This window comes from Ursus arctos, unplaced genomic scaffold, assembly GCF_023065955.2.
Source record: "Ursus arctos isolate Adak ecotype North America unplaced genomic scaffold, UrsArc2.0 scaffold_6, whole genome shotgun sequence".
In the NCBI taxonomy this organism is placed as follows: Eukaryota; Metazoa; Chordata; class Mammalia; order Carnivora; family Ursidae; genus Ursus; species Ursus arctos.
In genome coordinates this window covers 37,911,753-37,939,630 of record NW_026623078.1, presented here as the reverse complement: position 1 = coordinate 37,939,630, position 27,878 = coordinate 37,911,753, and positions in this window count along the sequence as shown.

The window sequence follows — 27,878 nt, the reverse complement described above, 5'->3', positions numbered from 1 at the left end:
AAAAACTTTTAACAATGTGCAGGGATCTGAAGACAAAAATAAGTGCGCAACACACATGCAGACACACGTCTTTTCTTTTAAAAGCAAAAAGCAAACATACACAGTTCTATTTTTTTTAAATTTCTTTATTGCTATCGCTGCCAAGTATAGACTCAACTGCTTTTAACAATGTAATTCACTATCAGTAGGGTGACTAACTCATCCTGATTTGCCTGGGTTTTACCACTGAAAGTTCCACATCCCAAGAAAAGAAACCTCTCGGGCACAGGCGGACTGGGAGGATGGAGGAGGAACGGAAAACTCTGTGTCATACACCACTTAGCAGACTCACGGAACTTACAAGACAACCTTCTGCACCTACCGACCGCAAAATGGCAAAAATGAACAAGTTTATTAACATAACTCAAAGACATAGCCTCTTTCGTAGTACACAAAAATGAGATGCAAAATCATAGAACTATGCTTGGTAATCAATGTTTCAATAGTCTATGTTACTTAAAAATAGCCTCAGTATCCAATGATTAAAGATTTTTCTATTATTTATGCATTTGAGATAGAGAGTGAGCAAGAGAGATCAAGCAAGCACAAGCAGGGGAGGGGCAGAGAGAACAGGAGAAGCAGACTCCCTGCTGAGTGGGAAGCCTGATGCAGGGCTGGATCCCAGGACACCAGGATCATGACCTCAGCTGCAGGCAGATGCTTAACCAACTGAGCCACCCAGGCGCCCTTCAATGACTGGTTTACTTAGTTAACTTAAAATCAGGCCAACATTTCAAGTTATCTAAAGATCCTGAAAATTGTCTTTAAACTGACATGTTACAAAATATAATCATTGCTGAAATTTTTTAAAAATGTGAGAATATTTATTCAATTTAGTTAAAAATAAATTTGCTTTTCTCATAATATTAAAAATTAGTAGGATAATTGATATTTTATTTAACCACTGAACTTGTATATGAAAAGCATACTCAAATGGATTGTATTATACCTGATAAATCAGAGTAGATATACTATTTTTTAGCTGTTTTTGTTAACCTGTAATTAAATTAACCTTGTTTGCCAAAGTTTAGTCTATGTGAACCTAGATTCATAATATATTTCTAAGTTAGTTCTTATAGAAGTTAAAGTACACTTAAAGCAAATTTATGTTTTAGAAATTAAATTTTCTTATATTTCTGGAATTTTAGGATTATTTAATTTATGTAAGCAATTATTTAATTCCCTAAGTCATTCCGAACAAACTCTTTTTGGGTGCCTGGGTGGCTCACTTGGTTAAGTGTCTGCGTCCGTCTCAGGTCATGATCCCAGGGTCCTGCGATTGAGCCACGCATCGGGCTCCCTGCTCAACGGGAAGCCTGCTTCTCCCCCTCCCTCTGCCGACTCCCCCTGCTTGTGCTCTCTCTCTCTCTCTGTCAAATAAATAAATAAAATCTTAAAAAAAAAAGCCTTTGCTATCTAAGTTATTAATAACCTCTAGAGGAACAAAAACATTATGCATTCATTCAGTGAAAGACAAATGCCTTTCTGAATTATAGACACGTAAAGATACAGATATGAGAGCTTCAATTCTGTAATTTCCATCATGGGTCAAATGTAAATACAGCAACACAAAAATATTCATTGGACCAGATATCAAAGAGCTCATCTCCATCCCAGTGGGTATGCGATTCTTAATTGATTTAAGCTTAAGTGGAAAAAATAAAAAAAGACTAACAAAGAAGACACTTCATTGCCTTTCATCCAACAGAGAATAGATCTCTATGAATCTTTAATGCATTTAACAAATATTCAGAGTCTAAAATCAGATTTCAATACTGCTGCTACCAATGTGGAATAACTTACCAAAATTAATTGACAAAAAGACAAACCCCAAAACTAAAGGAAAATCAAAGCACATTATAGAAAGGAAAAATTTAGATTAGAAAAAACAAAAACGGATTCTATTACCACTTTGGATTCACCACCAGGAGCCAAGAAGTGACAGTTCTGGTCTTCAACTGCTCATATGCGGAAAGTTTACCCACCTCTCAGAGTTGAATTCTTTCAGTATCTTGGTGGAAGAATGCTGAAACAAGTAAAAGATACATTTTTCTAGTTTAGTGAAGATCTAATTGACAGAGAACATTGTATAAGTTTCAGGTGTACGACATAATGATTTGATATATATATATGTATAGTGAAATGATCCCCACAATAAGTTTAGTAACATCCATGACTTCAAATTTAAGAATAAAATACGATTCTCATACAGATGAGGAAAAAATGAATACCTGTAAAAGATTTAAATTCTTATTCATGAGAAAACTTGACAGATATCACAACCAAAGCCACAATATTTAAGTTTAAATGTGTTATATATGAAAATATTTTACATAATATAATGTGCTTTTAATGAAATCTTATAGTTAATGCCATTTGAAAATTACTGCTTCTCCATTTTTCAAATTGAAATTTAATTTGGTTTTATATTTTAGTCCCAAAGAGATATTTAATTTTGTTGTGTGTACTTTTGTACTGGGGCAATTTTATCTATGTCCCATATTCTTTTGTTAGCACTGATTTCAATATTCCTGCTAGTGACTCATTTGAGGGTGACTTTAAAGTTATCAAACTCTTTAATCCAGAAATTATTCATTTCCATTCCACTTCAGGTTCTTGTCAGTATGAACAAAACCTGGACCTGGCCATTAAGCAGAACTGCTGAATTAACAAGATTTCGCATTTTAGGTTTCTCACATTGGGCCTAATCTTTCTACTAGATATGATGACTGAAATTGATGGGATGAAATCTAGCACATATTTCCAAATTCACCCTAGTTAACTGAGATACACTGCATATGTGCCTCATATATCCTTTGCCTGTGTGGGTTAAAATCCAACCTGAATGTTGACTTTTTTTCTCATAGAACTATATCACTAATCTCAATTCTCTCAGTATTATCACTCATGAGTCACAGAAAGATAGACTATATGGCAAGACATTGAGGAGAAGAGAATACCTTTTAAATAATATCCACATCTAACTTGACTTAAGCCAATTTGACTTGAACATTAAAGACTGGAGAACTGCCAAAGGATGTATTAACAGAGTCATTTACTGTCTCAGTTCCTGGAAAGCATATCACAGGATCCACTGCAACTTTTCTAATGGCTATAATTATCTGTTACTATTTCTCTACTTCACCCTGTTTAACCTAATAAATACAAAACAAGTTGGAAATACCCAAATGTGATTAATTTCAACACACATTTGCTACTACAAATTTTTACGAAAACACATTTTATTAATACATTTTTAGCATATATTTAGAAAGGCATATTTAGCCCATTTTGCTTATGAAAAATGCCCACAACATAAATAAATTTGCAAAGTCAATCCTTGTTGACAAACCAATCTTATTCCGTTAGGAAAACTCCAATACTGATTTTCAATTTAAATAGGTATATTAATATTTCTTTTAAGGAATTTTATAAAATGCATCAAAAACAAAGGTGTTTAAGGACATATTATTGAAAGCACTCAAACCAAGATGAGTATTTTTTTTAAAAAATAAGATAGACCATATAATTTATCATCCAAATCAGAACAATTATTATTCTGTGAGAAACATTAGAAATAATAAAACATGAGGCTCCTGGGTGGCTCAGATGGTTAAGTGTCTGCCTTCGGCTCAGGTCATGATCCTGGGGTCCTGGGATCAAGCCCCGCATTGGGCTCCCTACCCAGTGGAGAGCCTGCTTCTCTCTCTCCCTCTGCTGTTCCCCCTTCTTGTGCTCTCTCGCTCTCTCTGTCAAATAAATAAATAAAATCTTAAAAAAAAAAGAAAGAATGAAACAAAATTGAAAACAGAAATGAAGCCTAAAGAAAAAAGCAATTTTACTTTAGTATATTGGATGAATATAATGAAAAAAATGCATTAGTTCTTTCTTTTTAGGTTTAAATTTAAATTCCAGTTAAGTAACATGCAGTGTAGTATCAGTTTCAGGTGTATGACTTAGTGATCCAGCACTTCTGCACAGTACCCTGTGTTCATCACGTCGCAACAAGTGCCCTCCTTAATCCCAATCAACTATTTAACCCATCCCCCCACCCACCTCCCGTCTGGTAAACAACAGTTTGTTCTCTGTAGTTAAGAGTTTGTTTCTTAGGGACGCCTCAGTGGCTCAGTTGGTTAAGTGTCTGCCTTCAGCTCAGATCATGATCCCAGAGTCCTGAGTCGGGCTCCCTGCTCAGTGGGGAGCCTGCTTCTCCCTCTGTTACTACTCCTCCTTCTTGTGCTCTTTCTCTCTTTCTCTCTCTGACAAATAAATAAAGAAAATATTTTTTTAAAAAAAGAGTTTGTTTCTTAGTTTGCCTCTCTATTTTTTCCATATGCTTGTTTGTTTTGTTTCGTCAATTCCACATATGAGTGAGATCATACAGCATTTGTCTTTCTCTGACTGACTTATTTTTCTTAGCATAATACTCTCCATTTCTAACCATATCATTGCAAATGGCAAGACTTCATTCTTTTTACGGCTGAGTAATATTCCATTGCATATATATACCACAATTTCTTTATCCATTCTTCAGTTGATAGACATTTGGGCTATTTCCATAATTTGGCTATTGTTGATAATGCTGCTATAAACATTGGGGTACATGTATACCTTTAAGTTAGTATTTTCTGAATAAATGCCTAGTAGTGCAATTGCAAGGCCATAGGGTAGTTCTATTTTTTTTTTTAAGATTTTATTTATTTATTTATTTGACAGAGAGAGACAGCCAGCGAGAGAGGAAACACAAGCAGGGGGGAGTGAGAGAGGAAGAAGCAGGCTCCCAGTGGAGAAGCCTGATGTGGGGCTCCATCCCAGAACGCTGGGATCATGCCCTTAGCTGAAGGCAGACGCTTAATGACTGCACCACCCAGGCGCCCCTGGGGTAGTTCTATTTTTAACTGTAGTAGGGAACTCCATACTTTTTCGAGAGTGGCTGCACCAGATTGCATTCCCACCGACAGTGCAGGAGGGTTCTCCTTTCTCCACATCCTTGCCAACACCTGTTGTTTCCTGCGTTGTTGATTTTAGCTGTTCTGACAGCCATTGTAGTTTTGATTTATATTGCCTTGATAATGAGTGATGATGAGCATCTTTTCATGTGTCTATTGGCCATCTGGATGTCGTCTTTGGAAAAATGTCTATTCACGTCTTCTGCCCATTTTTTTAGTAGGATTATTTGGTTTCTGAGTATTGAGTTTGATAAGTTCCTTATATATTTTGGATACTAACCCTTTATCAGGTATGTCATTTGCAAATATGTTCTCCCATTCCATAGGTTGCCCTTTAGTTTTGTTGATTGTTTCTTTTGCTGTGCAGAAGATTTTTATTTTGGGGGCGCCTGGGTGGCACAGTTGTTAAGCGTCTGCCTTCGGCTCAGGGCATGATCCCAGGGTCCTGGGATCAAGCCCCACATCAGGCTCCTCTGCTAGGAGCCTGCTTCTTCCTCTCCCACTCCCCCTGCTTGTGTTCTCTCTCTCACTGGCCGTCTCTGTCAAATAAGTAAAATAAAATCTTTAAAAAAAAAAAAAGAAGATTTTTATTTTGATGAAGTCTCAATAGTTCATTTTGTTTTTGTCTCCCTCACCTCTGAAGATGTGTCTAGTAAGAAGCTGCTATGGCCAATTGTCTCACATTTAGGACTTTCATCTTTTTTGAGTTGTGTATAATATAAGAAAGTGGTCCAGTCTCATTCTTTTGTATGTTGCTGTTTTTCTAACACCATACAGTTTTTTTCCCCCTTGAATAGTGTTTCCTGCCTTGTCAAAGATTAATTGACTACATAGTTGTGGGTTCATTTCTGGTTTTCTATTCTGATCTACTGATCAATGTGTCTGTTTTTGTGCTGTTACCATACTGTCTTGATCATTACAACTTTGTAATATAACTTGAAGTCCAGAATTGTGATGCTTCCAATTTTTCTCTTCTTCAAGATCGCTCTGGCTATTCAGGGTTTGTGGTCCCATACATATTTTAAGATTGTTCTAACTCTGCGAAAAATGCTGGAGGTATTTTGATAGGGATTTCATTTAATGTGTAGATTGCTTTGGGTACTATAGATATTTTAACAATATTTGTTTTTCCAATCCATGAGCATGAAATGTCTTTCCATTTCTTTGTGTCCTATTCAATATCTTTCACTTGTGTTTTATACTTTTTGGAGTTCAGGTCTTTCACCTCTTTGGTTAGGTTTATTCCTAAAGTGTCTTATTGTTTTCAGTGCAATTGTAAATGGTATTGATTCTTTATTTTTCTGCTGCTTCCTTATTGGTATATAGAAAAGCAACAGAATTCTACATGTTGATTATTTATCCTGCAACTTTACTGAATTCATTTATCAGTTCTAGCAGTTTTCCGGCGGAGTCTTTCAGGTTTTCTATGTAGTCTATCATCTGCAAATAGTGAATGTTTGACTTCTTCCTTGCCAATTTGGAGGCCTTTTATTTCTTTTTGTTTTCTGATCGCGGTGGCTAAGATTTCCCCATTAGTTCTTTTTAAAAGGTTGAAAGTGGTATCTAAATTGCTGTAATTTCTGTTACATTCAAGTAGCAATGTTTAAAAAAAAAAAAAAAAACGAGTTTAAATCTAATTAAATGTGCTATCCTCTTTCTGAAAACAGAACATGCCCTGAAATTAAATAATTATGGTCAGCATTTTCAAAGACTGACCTTAAAATACAATTTCTTCTTGTTCTAGTGTTATTCAAAATGACAAACTATGTCAGTATGGAAATCACACTTATTACAGGGGTAGTACTTTTTCTTTGAAACATCTGGCCTTTATTTTTTCCAGCTAATTCTATTTCATAAAGAAAGGGACTATATTTGTTTATATTTAAAACTTACAGTGGAACTTACTTGATTTCAATAGACCACAGTGACTGCAAGAATGAGAGGGTTTGTTTTCTTCCTCTTGTGTTTGTTTGTTTGTTTCAGTCATGAGTTTTTAAAGAACATCTCACCAAGAAGAATTAATAAATTAAAAGATAAAAATTAACGTGAAAAGTAATTGGTCTGTAATTTGAAACCCTAACTGGTATTTAATGTAATTTCCCAAAACACATCGGATTATCATATCTTCATTTTACAGTTTTAAAAATCTTGTTAAAATCTTTTCAATAAAGGTCTTGTACCTTGCTTGCTTATTCAATGCAACTACTTCTCAAAAGTAATGAATTTCTGCGTGCCCTATGTAGATGACTAAGTTGATGGACCAGTTATCCCAAGATTATTATGAGATTGCAGATGTAATTGTGTAATTTTCTTCTAAATTAGAAAAATAAGCTTTACCACATCATGATATACTTTAAAAAGAACATTTGAAAACACTATGCTATATATTTTTACTTTTATTTCTCCAAACAGAAAACTGAATGAAGAAAATACTTCTGGGATTTTAGATGTTTATATAACCTATTAAAGTTAATTCAAATATATATTACACTAGGGATTATTTTCCTCAATAACTTCTGAGGTTTTGAATTTCCAGAAATTGGCTGGAAATTATGCTGATTAAAATGACCTCATGCCAATATCAGTACAATTTTCACCATCTGCAGTGCCACTAACATGTCTCTGTCTTTGTATCATCAACTTCTTCTTTGGGTTTTCATACCTAAAGCCTTCTACCTTGACTGTTATTATTTTACCTTTCCTGTCATTATTCAAGTTAATAATATTTATTTTTGGCCTTATAAGTACTATGTTTTCCTTTATAGGCCATATTTACCAGCATAAATTTTCAAATTTAATTTGACTATTTTAAATGAATTTAAATATAAAATTAATCATTAAGTAGAAGTCAGGTTTGTTAAATAAAAGACCATTAATATGAGAGATGAAGTAAACATGAGTTCATTCATTTTTCTTTCCTTCATCCTGTCCTCCCCGACTTTTTTCCACAATGTTCTACTGTTTACCAAGATTTATGTATTGAGGATACCAAAAAAAATAAAAATAAAAATAAAAAAATAAAAACCGTCTATTCCCCTAGGAACAAATAGCAGTCAGGCAGAGCAATGCCAAATTCAAAATCTAGACTCCACTTGTTTTTGTTTTTTTTTTTTTTAATTACATTCACAGCATCTACAAAACTTAGCATTGCATGTTTCACTATTTGGTTTTTGACCTACATTCTAAATGGTTTTTAACAATTGGTGTAATAAAATAATTGCAAAGACATCATGTAGCTGAGTAAAAATGTTAAAAATGTGATAATGAATGGATGGATAGTTAAGCATAATTGGAGGTAAAAATTTTGAGACAAAATGTGCATTGAAATTACACACACAGGGTGTCTGGATGGATCAGTCATTTAAGTGTCCGACTCTTGGTTTCGGCTCAGGTCATGATCTCAGGGTTGTGAGATAGAGCCCCTTGTCCAGCTCCACACTTAGTGTGCAGTCCACTTGAGATTCTGTCTCTCCCTCTGCCCCTCCCCCACCCCTATACCCCACCTCATGCATGCACACTCTCTCTCACTCTCAAATAAATAAATCTAAAAAAAAAAAAAAAATCACACACACACACATAGCCAAACTTATTCCAGCAAAAAAAAAAAATCAACAACTGGTTAACTTACTATTGACCAATCCTATTGGCTTTGGAAGATTAGTAGTTTATCTGAATTCAACTCAGTAATCAACCAAATCGTATGTATAGAAGAACCCGACCAAATTTCTGGTCTTCTCTGATCTCCCTGTCTTAGTCCCTGATAGACTAAGCAGTAGAGTATAAAGATCAAAGCCTTTCCTTTTAACATTTCCTGCAATACACTGCGAAGAGAAAAACTGGAGTTTTGCTATAGAATAATGCTAGGCACTAGTCAACCATGCCATTCAAAGGAGCTGAGAAGCTGAAAGATTTTATACTCACTTCCATGGTTCCTTCTCACTTATGTAATATCGGATTCAAAGACTAACATTTTAACTTATATGGTGTTCAACAAGTAGCCACTAATTTCAAAGTAAGAGTTTACTAAGAAGAATACCCAGAATAGAAGAATGGATGGTTATGGCCAACCATCATTTTTACAAATAAATGCTAATTCTTTGGGTTGGTTTGCTATATTCTCAAATATTGAAAGTAAACAGTACTTGTATTCCAAAATGATGTCTGATTTTACAGTACTTTTGAGTAAACTTATATATCATGTGCCATGTGGTAGGTAGAATTCTAAGATGGCGAACAAGATTCCTGTGTACTTCCTTCCCCTTGAGCATGGGAAAACCTATGAATATGATGTGATATTTCCATGATTCGATTACTAAATAGTTTACTCAGAGTTAAACAGGAAGGATATTTTTATGACCTAATCAAGAAAGTTTTTGAAAAAGAAATGCTTTTCCTGCTGCTCTTGAAGATGTAGCTTCCATGAGTTACAGAGCTTCAAGGTAATGCAACCTTCCAAAAAACATGTGAGCTTGGGAGAGTGCTCTAAGCCTCAGATTACCCCATCCCCTGCAGATGCCTTAATTTCAGCCTTGTGAGACCTTGAAGAAAAAGCCCACCTAAACCTTATCTGGACTTCTGACCCACAGTACTGTGACATAACAAGTGGTCATTGTTTTAAGCTCCTGAGTGTGTGGTAATTTGTTACACCACAAATACATACCTAAGGGGAAAAAAGCCTAATGAGATAATTTTTCATTGAAATCACTATTTGTTATACTATTAAATACCAAATTTAGAGGAAAAGTTATATTTTGGGAGGGAAAGGGCTCATAGACTTTTGTAGCTTCTTCAGTATGGAAGGATGCCCAGAATATACAAAGGAAGTTCATACATATACACAAACAAACACACACAAATACAATCTCTCATACATGTTCACAAAAACTAAAATGAAGTTATACTGGAACCCGTTTATTGTTTTCATGGTTTAAAGAAAAGCTGGTGGGGTACCTGGGTGTCTCTGTTGGTTAAGCATCTGCCTTTGGCTGAAGTCGTGATCCCAGGATCTTGGCATGGAACCCCAAGTCAGGCTCCCTGCTCGGCGGGGAGTTTGTTTCACTCTCTCCCTGTGCTCCTCCCCCCACTTGTGCTCTCTCCCTCTCTCTCAAATAAATAAATAAAATCTTTTAAAAAAATAAATGAAACCTCGTAACGTACTTACTTCAGATTTTTTCCCTTTTAGCTAGTAATCTATGCCAATTTGCAAGAATACATAGCAATTTTAAAATACTTTATTATTTTATACATTTATGGCATTTATCACCCTAGGAGCTATTGGGAACTCAGTAAAAGTGTTTGATAAATAAATTTCTTTTTTAAAATAAATTTCTTGATATATGTTAAGGGAAGATAATTATTACAGTAAATATTTAAATATTTATTATATGTGAAATGAGATCTTTACTCCTCACCGAATACCTTTCTCATAAGAGTGCTAAGATTTGAATATCCTAAGCATAAAACTTTGCTGTACTCACTATATTTCATTAGAGGTTATGTCCCTTATAGATTTTGAGATCTTACATGTCTCATCTACTTTTATGCCTGGTTCATGTTAGGCACCCAGTTAATGTTTCCTGAAGGCTATTTGAGCCTACATTTACCTCTCTTTCTTTAAAAGTTTTAATGAAATTATCAAAAAATATATAAATAAGGAAAGTGGGGAGAAGGAACAGGGGTATTAATGGGCAGAAAACTTAAAGGGATTTTGGAAGATAAATGCAAAGGGAAAATAGTAAGTTTATAGTGGAGGAACATGGCAGATACCACATTAGAAATGCAATCAACAAAATTAATACTACAAATAAAAAGATACAGCTACAGTACGTATCTCTGATACAATGCATTGAGAAAGGCACATCATCATTTTTTCTCGTCAAAATGCATAGTCTCAATCTAAGCATGAGACCACATCATACAAACGCTAACTGAGGGACATTCTGAAAATGACTGGCCTAGACATTTTAGAAGTGTGAAAGTCATGAAAGACAAAGAAAGATGAATCACAGATTACATACCTAAGGATATTAAAGATATGACAACAAAATACAACTTGGAATTCTGATTTGGCTCATAAATCCCCCCCCCAAAAAAGATATTTGTGGGAAACTAGCAAAATTTAAGTAAAGTCTATAGATTAGGTAAGAGTCTTGCATCAAGGTCAAATGTCTCGGTTTCTAAAATTGTATTATTTCCACGTAAGATGTTAACATTAGGGAAAGCAAGTGAAAAGTATATAGGAACTCACTGTATTATTTTTGCAACTTTTCTAAAAGCCTAAACATACTTCAAAATTTAAAAAATAATGCAGGGGTAACTAATTGTGGAAATTAATATAGAACTCAAGTAGTAGTCTAGATACATTGTGGTTACATTTTTAAGAACAAAGAAAGAATCTAAAGTTTCTTGACTGAAAACCAAATGGAGCCAAGTAAGATATCTTAAAAAGAGGGGGCGCCTGGGTAGCGCAGTCGTTGGGCCTCTGCCTTCCGCTCGGCTCAGGGCGTGATCCCGGCGTTCTGGGATCGAGTCCCACATCAGGCTCCTCCGCCGGGAGCCTGCTTCTTCCTCTCCCACTCCCCTGCTTGTGCTCCCTCTCTCGCTGGCTGTCTCTCTGTCACATAAGTAAATAAAATCTTTAAAAAAAAATAAAATAAAAAAGAGAAAGAGAACCAAATTAGCACTACTTTACAAACATGAATTCAGAAGGCACTTTTTAAAGATTTGTGAAGGAAAAACGTGTGTCTTTAATAAAATATACTTGAAGGAAACCTTTTTGCAATAAGCTTGTAACTGCTTTCATGATTTCATGCCATACAACCCCATTTCTTCTCTGCTACCATGTTATTTCTAAAATGCAATTTTGTTATTTTCTTGTTTAAAGCCTTTCTATTTTACTATTGACCCAAAATCCAGTGTATAAAATCCTTGTTATACATAGCTCATGCTTTGGACAAAGATCATGACTAGTGGCTGCCCAGCATATAAACACACTTTCTAGGTTCAGAGAACTTCACTATCCTGTCTTCGTTACACTAATGAAAACAGACTGTCCAATCCTTGCTTTCTCCTTTCTGCTCCTCCTCACCCTCCTTTGTGTTCTGCCATATGTGACCATTATCTGACAATGAGATGGACTAACCTGAATTACAAATCTGAAATAAATATACCAAAGGAATAAGAATACTCAGAATTTTTTTTCTGATGTTGATGTTGACAACGCCATCCCTGTTCCACAGTGCATGCAGTCATTGGTGCTGACAGGTGAGCTTGGGTCTACGCCCAATGGTGTCAGCAGTGTCTTATTAGACAAATTTTCTCACTCTGTTGTGTCTGGACCTGATTATTTAGCCCCTCCCCCCCAAAAAAGAAGTTTGATATTTTTTTTTTTTAAGATTTAATTTATTTATTTGTCATAGAGAGCACAAGCAGGGGGAGCAGCAGGCAGAAGGAAAAGCAGGGAGAGGGAAAAAGCAGGCTCCCTGCTGAGCAAGGAGCCTGACACTGGACTCTATCCCAGGACCCTGGGATTATGACCCGAGCCAAAGGCAGGTTAACCGACTTAGCCACCCAGGTATCCCAGTTTGATACTTTTAAAAATACACAATATCCTTTTTGAAAACATCCTTTTCTGCTTGCATTAGCCTGATTTTTCTTACTGCTTGAAACTAAGAATTCAGACTCTTACCTCTCCCATTGTGCTTCCAAAGATACTTCTTTAAAAGCATGTCAAAAATTTGAATGAACAAAGGCATAGAGAGGAATTTGAAAAACTTAAATGTGATAAAAACTGTCATGACTTAGAAGCAATGGCTCAGGTTTAAACTGAATTACCCTATTTCCTTTATAGAAAACTTACTTTTCCACATTTCAATTTAATATATTTGAAATACAATTAGCATGTTAAGTGTAGAAGTGAGTTTTTCTTAGAGTTTTTCAAAAAACACGCTGTAATTACAATAACGGTAAAATAAATGTTGATGGTATCTTACTAGCAGGGAAATTTTGTATATCTGTAACAATCCTGGCTTAGTATCTCTAGAGTTTGTTTTGTTTTGTTTATTGTGCTCTTTGTGGCTCCCATATTTTTTTTTATTTTTTATAATATTTTTTTATTATATTATGTTAGTCACCATACAGTACATCCCTAGTTTTTGATGTGAAATTCCATGATTCATTACTTACGCATAACACCCAGTGCACCATGCAATATGTGCCCTCCTTACTACCCATCACCAGCCTATCCTCTGAAGCCCTCAGTTTGTTTCCCAGAGTCCATAGTCTCTCATGGTTCATCCCCCCTTCTGTTTACCCCCCGTTTCTTCTTCCCTTTCTTCTCCTACCGATCTTCCTACTTCTTATGTTCCATAAATGAGTGAAACCATATGATAATTGTCTTTCTCTGCTTGACTTATTTCGCTTAGCATTTGGGATCCCAGTTTGGACAACTTCTTAGGTAATGATAAACATTCATTTTTCTAACCTTGCTAAGTGTGAGCACTTATTTCTTTTTTAAAGATTTTATTTATCTGAGAATGAGAGAAAGTAGGGGGAGAGGCAGAGGAAGAGAGAATCCGGAGCGTACTCGGTGCTGAGTGTGGAGCTTGACACCGGACTCTATCTCACCACCCTGAGATCATCAGGACCTGACCCAAAACCAAGAGTTGGGTGCTCAACAGACTGGGCCAGTCAGGGGCCCTCATTACTTAGTTATGTGTAACAATGAGGTTAAAGATCTTAGAGAGAATGAGTATCTTGAACAGAGTTAGGAGGTAGATTTTTTTTTAATTCCAAATTTTTTTGTACTTATATTCGACTCCATAAGGACTGACTTCCATGATCTATCTCAAGGATTCTGAAGAGTCCATCAACAATGATCACTCAAACCATGCTAAGGAAGTTTATTTTCACTGTGGTTTACCACAATTCACCAAATAAAATCAAATGTGTAAGTTCTGAGAGATAACGGAGTTTCTTGGTGCCTTTCTTGTTTTTCTTAGAGGCAAACCCCAAGTTTAGGTCTCAGCAGACCACTTAGTGTTGGGAATCTACTGGGTGAGAGATGTTTGGAATCCCAAACTGATCGAAATTTGCACTTTATTCGACTGTGATAAAGGGATGGGAAAAAGAGAACCATCCCTTAGGAGTTTACCTGATTACAATAAGAATAATTTACTTCACCACCTAATAGCATGAGCTAAATGATGTCATGTTTATTCCATACTCATCAACACATTTGCCTAACGAGGATTCTGTGCAGTGGGGCTGGTCATAGCCCACCACACTATTTTTCATTACCTGGTAAATATTTATTTCCCACACAAGTTCATTATCTCCTCATTTTAAAAGTGAAAAAAAAAAAAAATAGGCGCACCTGACTGTCTCAGTCTGTAGAGCATGCAACTCTTGATCCTGGGGTTGTGAGTTTGAGCCCTATGTTGGGTATGAAGGTTACTTAAAAATAAGTAAGTAAGTAAGTAAATAAATAAATAAATAAAAATATTTTTCTGCCAGCCTAGTTACCTAGCCCCATTCTGAATTTTAAAAAATATATCATTAAATAAATATTTTTATGAATGGTACTATGCCATATACAGTGTATTGTACATATTGGTTAATGTAACATATCTTTAGAATATCTTATATCTACATACATTTATGTACCTATACAATTATTTTAAAGATTTTCTAATATTCCAATTAAGAAAAATGGATATAAGTATTATTTATTAATGCTTTCCTACTGAGGCACATTTGACTATGAAATTAACATCCTTTTACATTTCAATTTTTCTATGCACCTGTTTGAATGTATTCCTACATATGGCTGGAATTCATATTTTTGAGTAAACTGAATCCTGAAATTTTTTTAAATGTTTCCTGATTTTAAGAAAAAAAGTGAATATAATATATGTTAATTGAGGCTTGTAATTTCAGTATTTCTTAAAATTATAGCGAACAAAATTGTTCCTACCCCAAATATATGCATTTTCTCTTCGGTTTATCAGTTCTACCTACTCGCCACCATCTATTCTAATTATGTAGCTATTCCTACAAAGTTATCATCCAATATCCCAAAATCATAATTATAGAATTGTGAGTAAGAAGATTCAATAAGTAAAAGATTGTCTTATAATACTCCTTCATATTAGCCAATTGAGTTTTAACTTAATTTATTTAACATTGATAAAATGTTATTTAAAAAATAGTTTGGCAGTTTTATCAAAGAGTTGTCTAACACGGAGTTAGGCTGGAAACAAGAAAGCCACAGAAGAAGAGATTCCCATGATACACCTAATATAGTTCTCAGAACTATATAATTGGAATAGATTTTTTCCTTGTTATTTTGTTGTTGTTGTTGTTTAAATCGATGTGTAATTAGAGGATTATGACAAAGAAACAATAGACAGAAGTAAAAGTTTGGGAGATAGTTACCATGTTTGCATATAAAAATCAAGAAAAAATAGTCTTCCCAAAGTTAAATATCAGTGTGTGTATCAAATCCATTGCCTATATGAAATAGCAGCATAAAATGGAGACATAAAAAATAAACCTTTTGAATAAAGGTAGGTAAAATGTAAGCTGATAAAGTTAAGGAAAGAAATGTAAGGAAAATATCCTATAAAAATTATGTAAACATAGTAGCAGGACAAACGAAAATAAATATATCCTTGCTGAAAATATTAAAAGATATAAACTTTTCAGAGGAATAGGAAAAGTCAAGAAAAATAAATAGAAGAGGGTTGGGAGTATCAGAGAAAATGATGGTTATGAGTGTCTCTAGGTAAACACCCTATAGTAGTATTTCCTGAAGAAAGAATACAGAATAATGGGACAGGGAAATATTTTTGTGATGATATAATTCTGGTAAAATTTCAAGGACAGAACATGTAGGGTCTCATAGATCATTGTGCTGATTTTCACTCCTACTTTATTGAGACAAAGACAGTAGTCGGTGAGTCCAGGTGTTGGCTTGAGTGTTTTTGAAAGGATGGAGGGACAGCAGCTGAAATTCAGAAAACAGTAATTATATTAGATTTGGGGGGAAAGATAGGAAGTTAACTTTTTAAATGCTTATTTGTGGATATCTAAGTTCATATTTTAAATTCATTCAATGGATTAATGAAATCTAATTCAACCATTTCTTTTTCGATAATACTTTCATTAATTTAGCCATATTCTACTTAAAATTTCTTACCTATAGCACAGCAGGTATCAATAAATCTGAGATATCCATACCTCATTATTTGGAGAAAGAATCCTTTGAATGAATATAGCATTTGAATATTCTGTTGAAAGGAGTTAAAAATCATACAATGTCAAAAAATTGGAAATGGAACTAATATCAATAACTGCTTTTTAACATGATAGTGATTTTACAAATATTGACAGTAATATGAATATTGGCAATATTGATTAAGTTATTAAGCATCTTTTATTAGAAACATAAAATTTCATGTAAAAATCTTATTTCTTTTTTTAAAGATTTTATTTATTTATTTGAGAGAGAATAAGCAGGGGGAGGGGCCGGGGGAGAGGCAGAGAGAGAATCTCAAGCAAATTCCCCACTAAGCAAGGAGCCCCTTGCGGGGCTCAATCTCATGACCCTGAGGTCATGACCTGAGCCAAAATCAACAGTTAGACACTCAACTGAGTTACCCAGGCACCGCTAAAAATCTATTTCTTGAAAATCACTTTACATTTTCTAAACGAATGAGTTCAAAGCAACAGTAAAGGCATATTCAATCAATACATCTCATATTTTAACCATGTCACCCAAAAAGATAAACAATAAAACTTCTGAAAAATGTTCTATTGTGTATTGTTGATCTTAAAATTCATCTCATAATTACATCTATAGGTGCCGTTTTCAAATAGCAAAACGTTTAGATTGATGAGATCTAAGATAGTCCCTTTTACAGAGAATTCCTCTTCATGGAAAGTAGAGCAGTAGTTTCTATTGAAATGCAATTAGAGAGGCATAATAACATAACTGAATTAAGAAATTTCTAATAGGTAAATAATGAGTAAATTTTTGGAGATGAATTTCAATTCAGTTTTTACAAAGATATAAACCTTAAATATGGAATTTCCAAAATAATAATGTCCTGACAAGATTATGGAAAAATAGACTAGGTTTTGTTAATTTTTGCCTCCATATTTTCTAAAAATTTCATTCTTCTGCAATAATATTTTTTACAAGATTACTATGGAACTTTTCTTCCTGTCTCATTTTCAAATCAGGAGTGTGGAGACATAGCTTTCCTTTCTTTCCATCATGACTCTTAATAAGAATAGGTGATTTTCACATAAAGATTAATAAATTATAATTCTAAAATAAATGTTTTTTCTGCACCAATAATTAAAATATAAGAAGACATGTAGCATTCAAAATTGCATTGTGAATTAAAAATTGATCATGGTTTTTAAAATTGCTCCCCCATACAGATTTTGATGGGTATATATAGGTTAAAAATATTGTGGTGTGATAAAATCATGGTGTATAAAAATAAAGATCTCTCTTTGTAAAGTCAAAAATCTATGAGCTTAAAATATAATTAGAAAAAATATGTCACCTGAAGCTGACATTATTATGCTTGCCAATGTTAAAATCCAGAGAAAAATTAATAGTAACAGAAGTCTATTTTAATGGCAGAAGCTCTTTCAAGCTCCCAGAATAATTTAATAACAATGTGACTAAGTAATTTCTTAAAAATGAGGACCATGTTAATGAACTGGAATTTCAAATACAGTAAGTATCAAGTATATGCTTTGCCAGGAAACAAATAAAATATCAGGTTATGTGTATGGAACTAGCAATTATAGCAGTGGGATCTAAATCAAGTCATATTGACAAAACACTGAAAAATAGAGAATATTGCTTAAATGAGATTACACTTACAGGCATCTAAGCAAAAGGAAACCATTCAAGCAGTTTAAAATACATTTGATGTGAATTATAATGTTTTCTAAGAGTATACATAAGTAGCCTGAGAAATAATACCTATGATTCTTATTTTGTTTTGAGTACCTTAGATAATTATACCTAGGAATATAAGCAAAAACATAAAGAAAATAGGGATTCAATGTCTGACAGTCTGTACTCTTTCAGCTTCCAATTTTATTAGTATGCCTATTATTTTTCTATAGTAGTGCTTTTTATTTTTATTTATTTATTTATTTATTTATTTATTTATTTATTTTTAAGATTTTATTTATTTATTTGACAGAGATAGAGACAGCCAGCGAGAGAGGGAACACAAGCAGGGGGAGTGGGAGAGGAAGAAGCAGGCTCATAGCGGAGGAGCCTGATGCGGGGCTCGATCCCAGAACGCCGGGATCACGCCCTGAGCCGAAGGCAGACGCTCAACCGCTGTGCCACCCAGGCGCCCCTATAGTAGTGCTTTTTAAAAAACATTTATGACAACTTCATTTTTCAGCAGGATTATTCACTATGTCATGTCCATTATTTGGGGTAGAAAAAGAGGATTGCACTGGGGGAGGAATTTATGCTATCTCAGAGAGTGAAGGGAAGGCTACAATCTTGCACTGTCTTGTTTAGTGTTGATAGACATTTAGATAAACTCTTAGCAAAGTGGGGCCCTTTATTGGGACTATTGAGTCCCTTCTAAAAAAAATGATTTTTTCATTTATTGGTACGTTTGGTTTGAACCTTTTCTTCTGCCCTTTAGAATTTTCTCTTGAAAATTATTTATTTGAATATGACAGTGATTCATCATGGATAGATTCAGAAAAAAAAAATTTATTACAGTATAACATTGGTCCCAGGAGAGCCCGAGAGTCCAGATGTATTTATTAATTCCTCTTACATGTTGAACTGCTTCCAGAATCTACTTTCATGAGTTAATATATTGGAGAACATTATTGCTAGCATGATAGCCCTGGTAACGTTAACTAACTATTTTCCAAGACATATGCCTTTTAAATCCCGTCTTGGCAATCCTGAAATTAAATTCACAATAAAATAATCTATCTACAAAACATACTTTAAAATGAAATAATTTAACTGTTACACAAAGGAGAAATACAACAAAATCAACTTACAGTGAACTAATATGGATTCATTATATAAATGCTTGGGCAAAACTCCACAGAAGGTATAATGAGGTAATCAAATGCCTGCTTCAATATGCAATCACCACAGCTATGATTTCAACAAATGTGGACAGATATACGTTTGTTGTATTGGTGACTCTCACACAGGAAGCATTGCTATTCACGGCATGATTTTTTAAAGGTAAGGATCCAGAGAATACTCTTAGCTACAGTTCATCGTATTTGTTGTACAGTTCATTGTATTTGTTGTTTCTTTTAAAAAAAATCATTGGTTTAATTAATTCAAAAACCTGTTAATTCCTATTAAACATCTTACATCTTCAGGAGATGAATTATGGTGGATATTCTCCCACAGTGAAACAAAGTACAAACAAAACCTTTGTTCTCTAATCCCGCAGAGATTTTGCAATCTATATGATAGGAATAACTACAAAAAACCTAGGCAATGTAATAATACCTGTTTTATGAATGAAGATGAAATGGGTCATCAGTAAAGATTTAGTCTCTTTGGAAAAGAGGAATATAAAACTGGATCGAGGAATCATGTAGGAAGTGCCAAGATATGGCTCATAAGTGATATGACCCAGAAAACATGGAAGGTTGTGTAAGTAGGCCCTAATACCTTTAATTAGAATTTGTATTTGAAGGCACTTGGGTGGCTCAGTGGGTCAAGTGTCTGCCTTCCTCTCAGGTCATGATCCCAGCATCCTAGGATCAAGTCTGCATCCAGCTCCCTGCTCTGTGGGGAGTCTGCCTGTCCCTCTCCCTCTGACCCTACCCCCAGCTTGTGCTCTCTCTCTCTCTCTCTCAAACTAAATACATAAAATCTTAAAAAAAAAAAAAAAAAAGCACTTGTATTTGATCAATAGATAATAGGAGCTGATAAAAAGATGGCTGATTATGGAGCAGGGGAAGGAGATTGTTAAAATACATAAATAAACAGCATAGCATAATGCCTGGTACCGAACATAATTTCAATACATTGAGCTATTGAAATACATAGTATGTAAGAATGATTCTGGTAGCTATGCATTATAACTTTGGAGTAAGTTAGTATGTACAGAACACACCTGAAATGTGGGGATTTACAATTCCTCTCCTTCAGAGCAGAGTCCTACTTAAGTTGCTTGGAATTCTTCTGTATTGGAGATTTGCCATACATACGTACATACTCTTCTCTTCCATTTATTTATTCATTCAGTCATTTAATTTATTTATATCAATATGAACTTATGAATGCTTATTTTATACTTTGACTTATAATCCAGTACAGTTTTATTTTCTTGCTCAAATTGTTAGAACGTTGGCCATTGAGAACTCATTCGGTTGGCTCTTACATCCCTTTAGCTTCACTCCCAAAGTGTGGACGTCCTTGTGTGTGTCCATCCATGAACGTGCATAAGCCAGTACTTTCTTAGTTTTTGGCATCACAAGATGTTACAGGTTTATCCTGTATATTTTCTGTTCAAGTTTTAGAATCAGCCATTTCTCTAAGAAGCCCTGGTTATTTTATTGGAGGACGGTGTTAGGAACCAAAGCACTAGGTGTGCTCCAGGCGTCTTCTTCTGATGATAATTACTACCTGTGTCTCCCATACAGCTGGAGAATAATAGGCAGCTCTTGGGACCGTCCAGCTCTTAGCTTTCAAACACAGCAAAATTCACAGACTTGATACAATCCTTCATATAAAGCTTCTTCTGGTCATTGAATACATTTCCAAGTAGTTTTATTAATCTGTGTTCCCGTTTTAGAGAGAGACAGTACTACACAGTAGTTAAGAGTATGGTTTCCAGAATTTGAATTCCAGTTGCATCACTAAATGGCTGTGTAACCATAGGCAGGATAGTCAGCCTATCGTTCTTTCCTTATCTATAAAATAATAATATGAATATTGCCTCAAAGGTGGAATCATAAGGATTAAGTAAATTACATGTAAAATTTTAGGACAGCACCTTGCATATAGTAAGGAATCTACAATGCTAGCTAATATTATCCACATCCTTAAAGCTAAGAATATCATTTGTTTATATTAACATGTGTAGGAGCTGTACCTAGACAGGTATACAAACACTCAACACTGGTTCATTTTCTGTTTTTGTATTTATTCATCCAACACATATTTATTGAGAGCCTACCATCTACTCTGTGGAGCTACTAAAGATACAATGATAAACAACAACAACAACAACAACAACAACAAAACCCAAGCCTTTAAAATGAGGAATTTGGAGAGTTCTAAGTTCGGTTTTACTCACTTTTTGTTATGTACTATATTCAATATTTCAATGTATTAGATTTTAATTGTCAATAGGACATCTAAATTGTGATCCCAAAGGTACTTGAATGTATGACGACATAGAAAAATGAAAGGTTAAGTCTGGATGTGCGGTACCTTTATGTTTTAGTCTTAATATAACAAATTTGCACATTACAGGATACATTGGCTTATCATGGGACTATATTGCTCTTCTCCTTATTTTTATTTATTTTTAACAGTAGATATTGCTAGTCTAAAATTTGGTTCATAAATTCTCTTATTAACTAACCTAAAATAGTTTAAGTATTCATTTAGTTAATTTTGAGTCTATGACTTTTTAAAATGGATAAAAATGTTTAATTCTAGCAATTCAAATATTTGACAAAAAACAAGAAATTTAAATAATTTATTTGACTTCATCAATCAATTTAAACAAACCAAGTGCTCAGTTAAAGTGTTCTAACTGGTTTTGTGTCCACAGCCCTGAAATCTCTGTCCTCTCATTAAAGTCTTCTTGCGAGCATGGGCTTGCAACACATTTTCGATGTCTTTATGTACATCTCTGACCTTTTATTATGGTTTCCCTTTAATTTGCTTCATTTTTCCTATTTTATCTCTTTTATTTTTTTTTCTATTTTATCTCTTTTAAGTTAAAATGTTTACAACTGAATTTTTAATATATAAAACCGCAATTCAGAAGGTGTTCCGGGTGGGGGGCTGGAGGGAAGGCAAGTTTGAGCAGTGAAGGGCAAAACTTGGTAAGCATGCTCTGGTGAGGCCACACTACACATTTCGACCTGCTTTCTAAATCTTGTACTTTGCAAAATCAGTAATATTGTTATTAAAAAAGGATTCCTTCTTCCTGTTCGTTCTATGTCCCCAGTTTTATTAGCTTTCATTTCCCTACGTTGAATTTCAAATGCCACTTAGCTACCCAGGCTCCTCGTTTATCCAAGTCATTCTGATTTTTACTGTTCAGCTCCTTTGCAATGATTGGCTCACTGCTCCTTTCCAATAATCAGCAGATTTCCTCACCTAATTCACACTCTCTGTAGCAGGTGGCTGTGTGGGCAGCCGCTTCCCCGCACCCCCATCCCCTGACAGTGCCTGCGAACACTCCATCTCCAACCGCTCAGCAAGTTTTTAAATCCACGCACAGATTAACCTTGACTAGCCTATATTTTCTAGTGACTAGAACTCAGTAGAGTTCTTCTAAGAGTGAGATAAATCAGGGCTCAGTTTTTGTGTCCTAAAACCAAGAATTCATTCTCTTCATTTTTTTCCCCTATGCTGCTCCGGAGTTGTTTTATCAAGTTATGCTGAATATACAATCTTATTCAGTGCTAAAATACACACACACACACACACACACACACACTCACAAGTACACAAGCAAACAACTTTCTTTCAACATTTCACAAAAATTTCCCTGGTTTTAGAAGCAGAATATATTAATTAAATCTTACCATTCAATTCTTCCCTCGATTCAAACTTCCCTCCCACCTATTTAGGGCAAAGCAGGTTGTTTCCCAGCCTATGTTACCAGTGATATCATCTGGAGAGCTAATTTTTCTTGTTGTTTTTAATCCATCTTTCCCATTTTTAATTACTCTATATTTGGTTTGATAATTTGAAAGACTCATAATAGTTCTAATGCACTGGACTTAAGACTTAAAATATTGCATGTTTATCAATGGAATTTGAAAAATAACTTTTATGAATTTATAATCCAGCTTCAATAAATCTGTTATGATTTATTCAAAACAAGGAAGTTTTGAAACAACTGCCATTAGTTAAGTGGCAAAACTTAAGGGCCGTCTAATTAGTGAGATATACCACAAGGGTGCTCTATTTTAGAGAAACGTGGAATAGGTCATTGGTGGACCCTACAGAAAAAATATGACCTCATTTATAGCCCCTTTATAATCAAATATTGATTTTTGTGTAACTGAAGAGAATGTATTCAGGCTTTTGTTTCCTTAGATATACTTCAGTATGGTTCTCATATTTCAAATACTCAATTTTTATTAAATGTAAACATGCATGTTGTATATGAAGAGCCCTTTGAATTCACCTTCCTATGCTTAATGGGAGTTTCATGTACTAGCTGGAGCTCAGACCTTCCACGTGCTGTCCCCTAACCCATACATCAGTTTTATCAATGTTTATCAGTTTTTCTCTTGGTGTAAGCATGGGTTTTTGTGTAAGTACTTAAATAATATATTTTGCATCTCTTATGAAAAAATTTTAAAAATTATAGGACTTGAAAAGTCTTTGTATTTGTGATCCTACCATTTAGATAAATACAGAATTCATTAGGCATGTCCAGAGTTCTGACATTTAAGCCTTAATTAGATCCTTTTAAGATAAAACCTGTCATTTGTATTCATCTATGGATATAAAATTAGAACATGTAAGACATTCTAGAAATAGATTGTACAGAACTAGGTTTCCTAGTATAGTAAATGGCTTTCAGATTCTTCATGTAACACATGAGGTGCCCTGTGACTAAGTGTCAAACGAAGGCTTTTCTTATGCCTCTCTGTCTCTGTACGAAAGAAAAGCAAGCCAGCCAGTTTTTCTTTCCTAGATAACAATTTTTAATCACCTCATTTTCCTTCAAACTTCAGAGTATTTTACTTCATCAAAATAAATGTCACTGTATTTCAATTTTTTTATCCATGTATTTACATGTCTGGTCACAAGACGAACATCTAATTATAATGTGGCATTATTAAATGGAGTATTGACTCAAATGTAGGGTTTATGGTGATTAAGATGAATAGAGGTCTCTAAAGCAAATTGATTATGCTCTAAATAGCTGTGCACATTTCAAAACGGGGATTTCTCAGGCTAGAATGTAATCTCAACAAAATGAACCCATTTACACATTCTATCCTATTACTTTGGTTGGAATAAACATGCAAACAATCACCGTAACCCGCACTGAACTCTTTATGGGATTCATAAACTCACCCAGATCATGACCTGGTGTATCACTTTTGACTCTTAAAAAGCTGGCTCATTTTCTGACTATTTCATCTTAGGAAATGGGCAGCTGTATCCTGTAACTGCATGAATACAGCAGACATAAAAGCAGTTCAAAATACAGCTTGTTGGAGCTTACTATAAGCTTCAAGTCTAGCTGTAACTTCCTTCAACCATCTCTACATGGTCCTTGGTTATGTAGCAAAGTTTTGTTAGTAAAATAACTTGGAACTTAAAAATCTGAGAAAAACTTAAAATATTCTTCAAAGTATGCAATGGCTCAGATTGATTTTAGGTGCTCTGAATGGTTCAGCTAAGTAAATATTACTTAAATAAGGTGGTTCTCTATCAGTTACTGCATCACCTTTTGGAAATGCAGAGTCTCAGGCTGGTCCTTATACCTCCTGAATCAGAGTGGGCATTTTCAAAAGATCCCCCAGCTGATTCCGAGGTATGCCAAGGTTCGAGATGTCCTATTCTGTTTGATTCTTCATGTAGAGTTCGAACTTAAAATCTGTTTATTCCAAATCAACATTTTCCCCATTCAATTGTGCCTGTGTACAGTTAGAAAGAGGGTGATATCAGAGGTTTTTGTTTTAACATGTATCCAGTAAGCGTGTATTAAGTGCCTAGTATGTGCCAGGCTTTGTTCTAGGCGTTGATTGTACAAAGGTGGCAAGAAAACTGCTCACGACTGTGGGAGTTCCATGTCCAGTGTAGGGACAGATAGAGAAATAGTTGCAGTTTGGTGTAACAAGTGCTTCTTCTAACAATTTGGAGTTGATAAATTCACCTCCACGTGGCAAAACTATTTTGAAAAGAGGTAGCTATAATTTGATAAACGGGCCTGTTTATAAGGCCTGTTTATAAATTGCCTCTTAAAACTAAATAAACAAGTCGTCCTAGATATTTGCCAAAGCCTATGCTTAGCAAATTGTACTATCAACCTGACTTACACATACATTTGTGTCTACATGTATATAGTTTCATTTATATATAACTGAAATATAACAATCTAATACACACATTTTGGATATTCCATGCACATATTTTAAATGTACGTTTTCATTTTACAGACAGGGTGATTAAGAACAAAAGGGCAAAATAATTACCCCGGTTCACAGAAAGGGTAACAAATCAAGCTGCGATTCAAGTTTACTTATGCAAATAAATAAATTTTCCTCACTAGCTCCAACAAGGAAGCATTTAAGGAATTGACTTTGTAATAATATTTCTTCTTTTGCAACAGTTTTGTTGCTGTCGTTATGCTGCTGACAAAACATTTGATTATGGGGCAGGCGTGCTTTTTTGACCAGATATAGCATATAGTTGACCAGTTTATCTCAGAGCAGACATACCATAATCATGACTTAGAAACACTTTCTGAAAACATTCATTTCAGTGGAAAATTAATGGGAAAGTAAAAATAGTCTTCAATTGTCTTCAGTTTTACAATTCTGGACAATAACTCTTTTAAACTATTTTTAAAGATTTCAATTTTGTCTTTTAATTGCAATCAATGTTTGAAACATGAAAATTATGACTTTCTCTATATTAGCTGTTTAGGGAGCTTTTTAACTGTGGTTGCGTCCAAGTAGCAACGGCGTGAGCTTGCGCAGTCGAGCCCTCCAAAAGGAGCAGATGGCCTGTCTGAGATTTTGCAGCTCAGAGCAAAGCCTCATTTAAAAGCAGCCAGAAAGCAATGGACAGTGTTCAAACTCTGAATGCAGAAGAACAAACACTTTTTCTAGGGTTTATTTGGAAAACTCTGTGACAGTTGGGCATCTGGATATGATAGAAAGAAAAAAAAATTAAAGCTATCATTGAAACCTGTCCATTTGAATTAGATGATCCATTCTCTGTAATTAAGACTAAGTAGTGGGTATCTGTCATGAGCCAAATTAATAGAAATTAATTCAAAAACCTTGGAAGGGACATGCCATGCTGATCTGTGTAGCATGACCCTGAAGAGGACATTTTATTATATGAGTAAGATTTCATTGTCAAAAAGAAATGTCACTCTGGCAAATGCTGAATAAGGCAACTAAGTTTTTCAGAGGGTAAAGTTCTTATTAATTAGATGGAAATTAGTATGCCGAGGGTGCCATTTGATAAATGACTGCTTCCAGAAAACTAAATGATACCCTCTTGTATAGAAAAGTCACTCACTCAAGGGTGAGGACACTACTTTTAAAGACCAATCTATTTCTTTTACAATCTGATTTGCTTCCTGTTTAGTTTAAAGAATGGTGTAGAGAGGTTAAAATACGCTGTCATTTTAGGTTTGTGAACGCAAGACTGAGGAAAACCAAGCTAACGTACCTTAGTATATTTACTACAAGCCATTCATGATTCATCCAGAGGTGGAGACCTATCACAGGAAGTCCAGTCTGATCAAATTAGTGATATCTGATCAGTCTCTAGAAGCTTCACAATCATCTCAGGCTGCAGAAAGGCTCTGGAAGCTGTGGGCCACCGAGAACACTTACACATCTGTTTAACTAGGCAATTCTTTCTTTTTTTTTTTTTTTTTTTTTAAGATTTTATTATTTGAGATCGAGAGAGAGCAGCAGCAGCAGGGGGGAGGAGCAGAGGGAGAGGGAGAAGCAGATTCCTAGTTGATCGGAGAGCCCGGCGCTGGGTTCAATCCCAGGGCCCCTCAAGACGTGAGCCAAAGGCGGACACTTAACCCATTGACTACCTAGGTGCCCCAAGCTAGGTTATTCTGATGGAATAATTGTCTGTTATTTTTTATATTAATACTTCAACTGCACTCTAGCAAGATTATAATTATATTGTGTGTGCTACCAATTATCTGAATGTGAGGATGAGCCAAATTTAGAGTATGATTTCTGCCTTTAAGAAACCTTCCAAGAGGGGCGCCTGGGTGGCTCAGTCGTTAAGCGTCTGCCTTCAGCTCAGGGCGTGATCCTGGCGTTATGGGATCGAGCCCCACATCAGTCTCCTCCACTGGAAGCCTGCTTCTTCCTCTCCCACTCCCCCTGCTTGTGTTCCCTCTCTCGCTGGCTGTCTCTATCTCTGTCAAATGAATAAATAAAATCTTTTTTAAAAAAAAGAAAAGAAAAGAAACCTTCCAAGAAACATTAGCATAGGCTCATCCTCATCTACTGATTTTGGATCCTAGCCTTCACTTTTCTCTCCATTTTTACTTTCTCTTCAGCTTGTACCTTTTTATATACATTTATTTTATATTTTTAAAAATAATGCCATTATTTTCAAAGTTTTTCAAGCTTTATTAAGATATTATTGTTCTAAAATATATGTAAGTTTAAGGTGTACAGTGTGATAACTTGATTGCTTGTATATGTGGCAAAAATTACTACAATAAGGTTAGTTAACACCTCCACCCCTTCACATAATTTCCATTTGTGTGGGTGATGATAACATTTAACACTTATTCTCTCAACAACTTTTAAGTATATGATAAGGTCTTCTTAATTATAGTCACCATACACGGTAGATCCTCAGAAATTATTCATATTATGGCTGGAAGTTTGTACCTTTTGACCAATATCTCCCATTTCCCCCAGCCTCTAGAAGTTCATCTT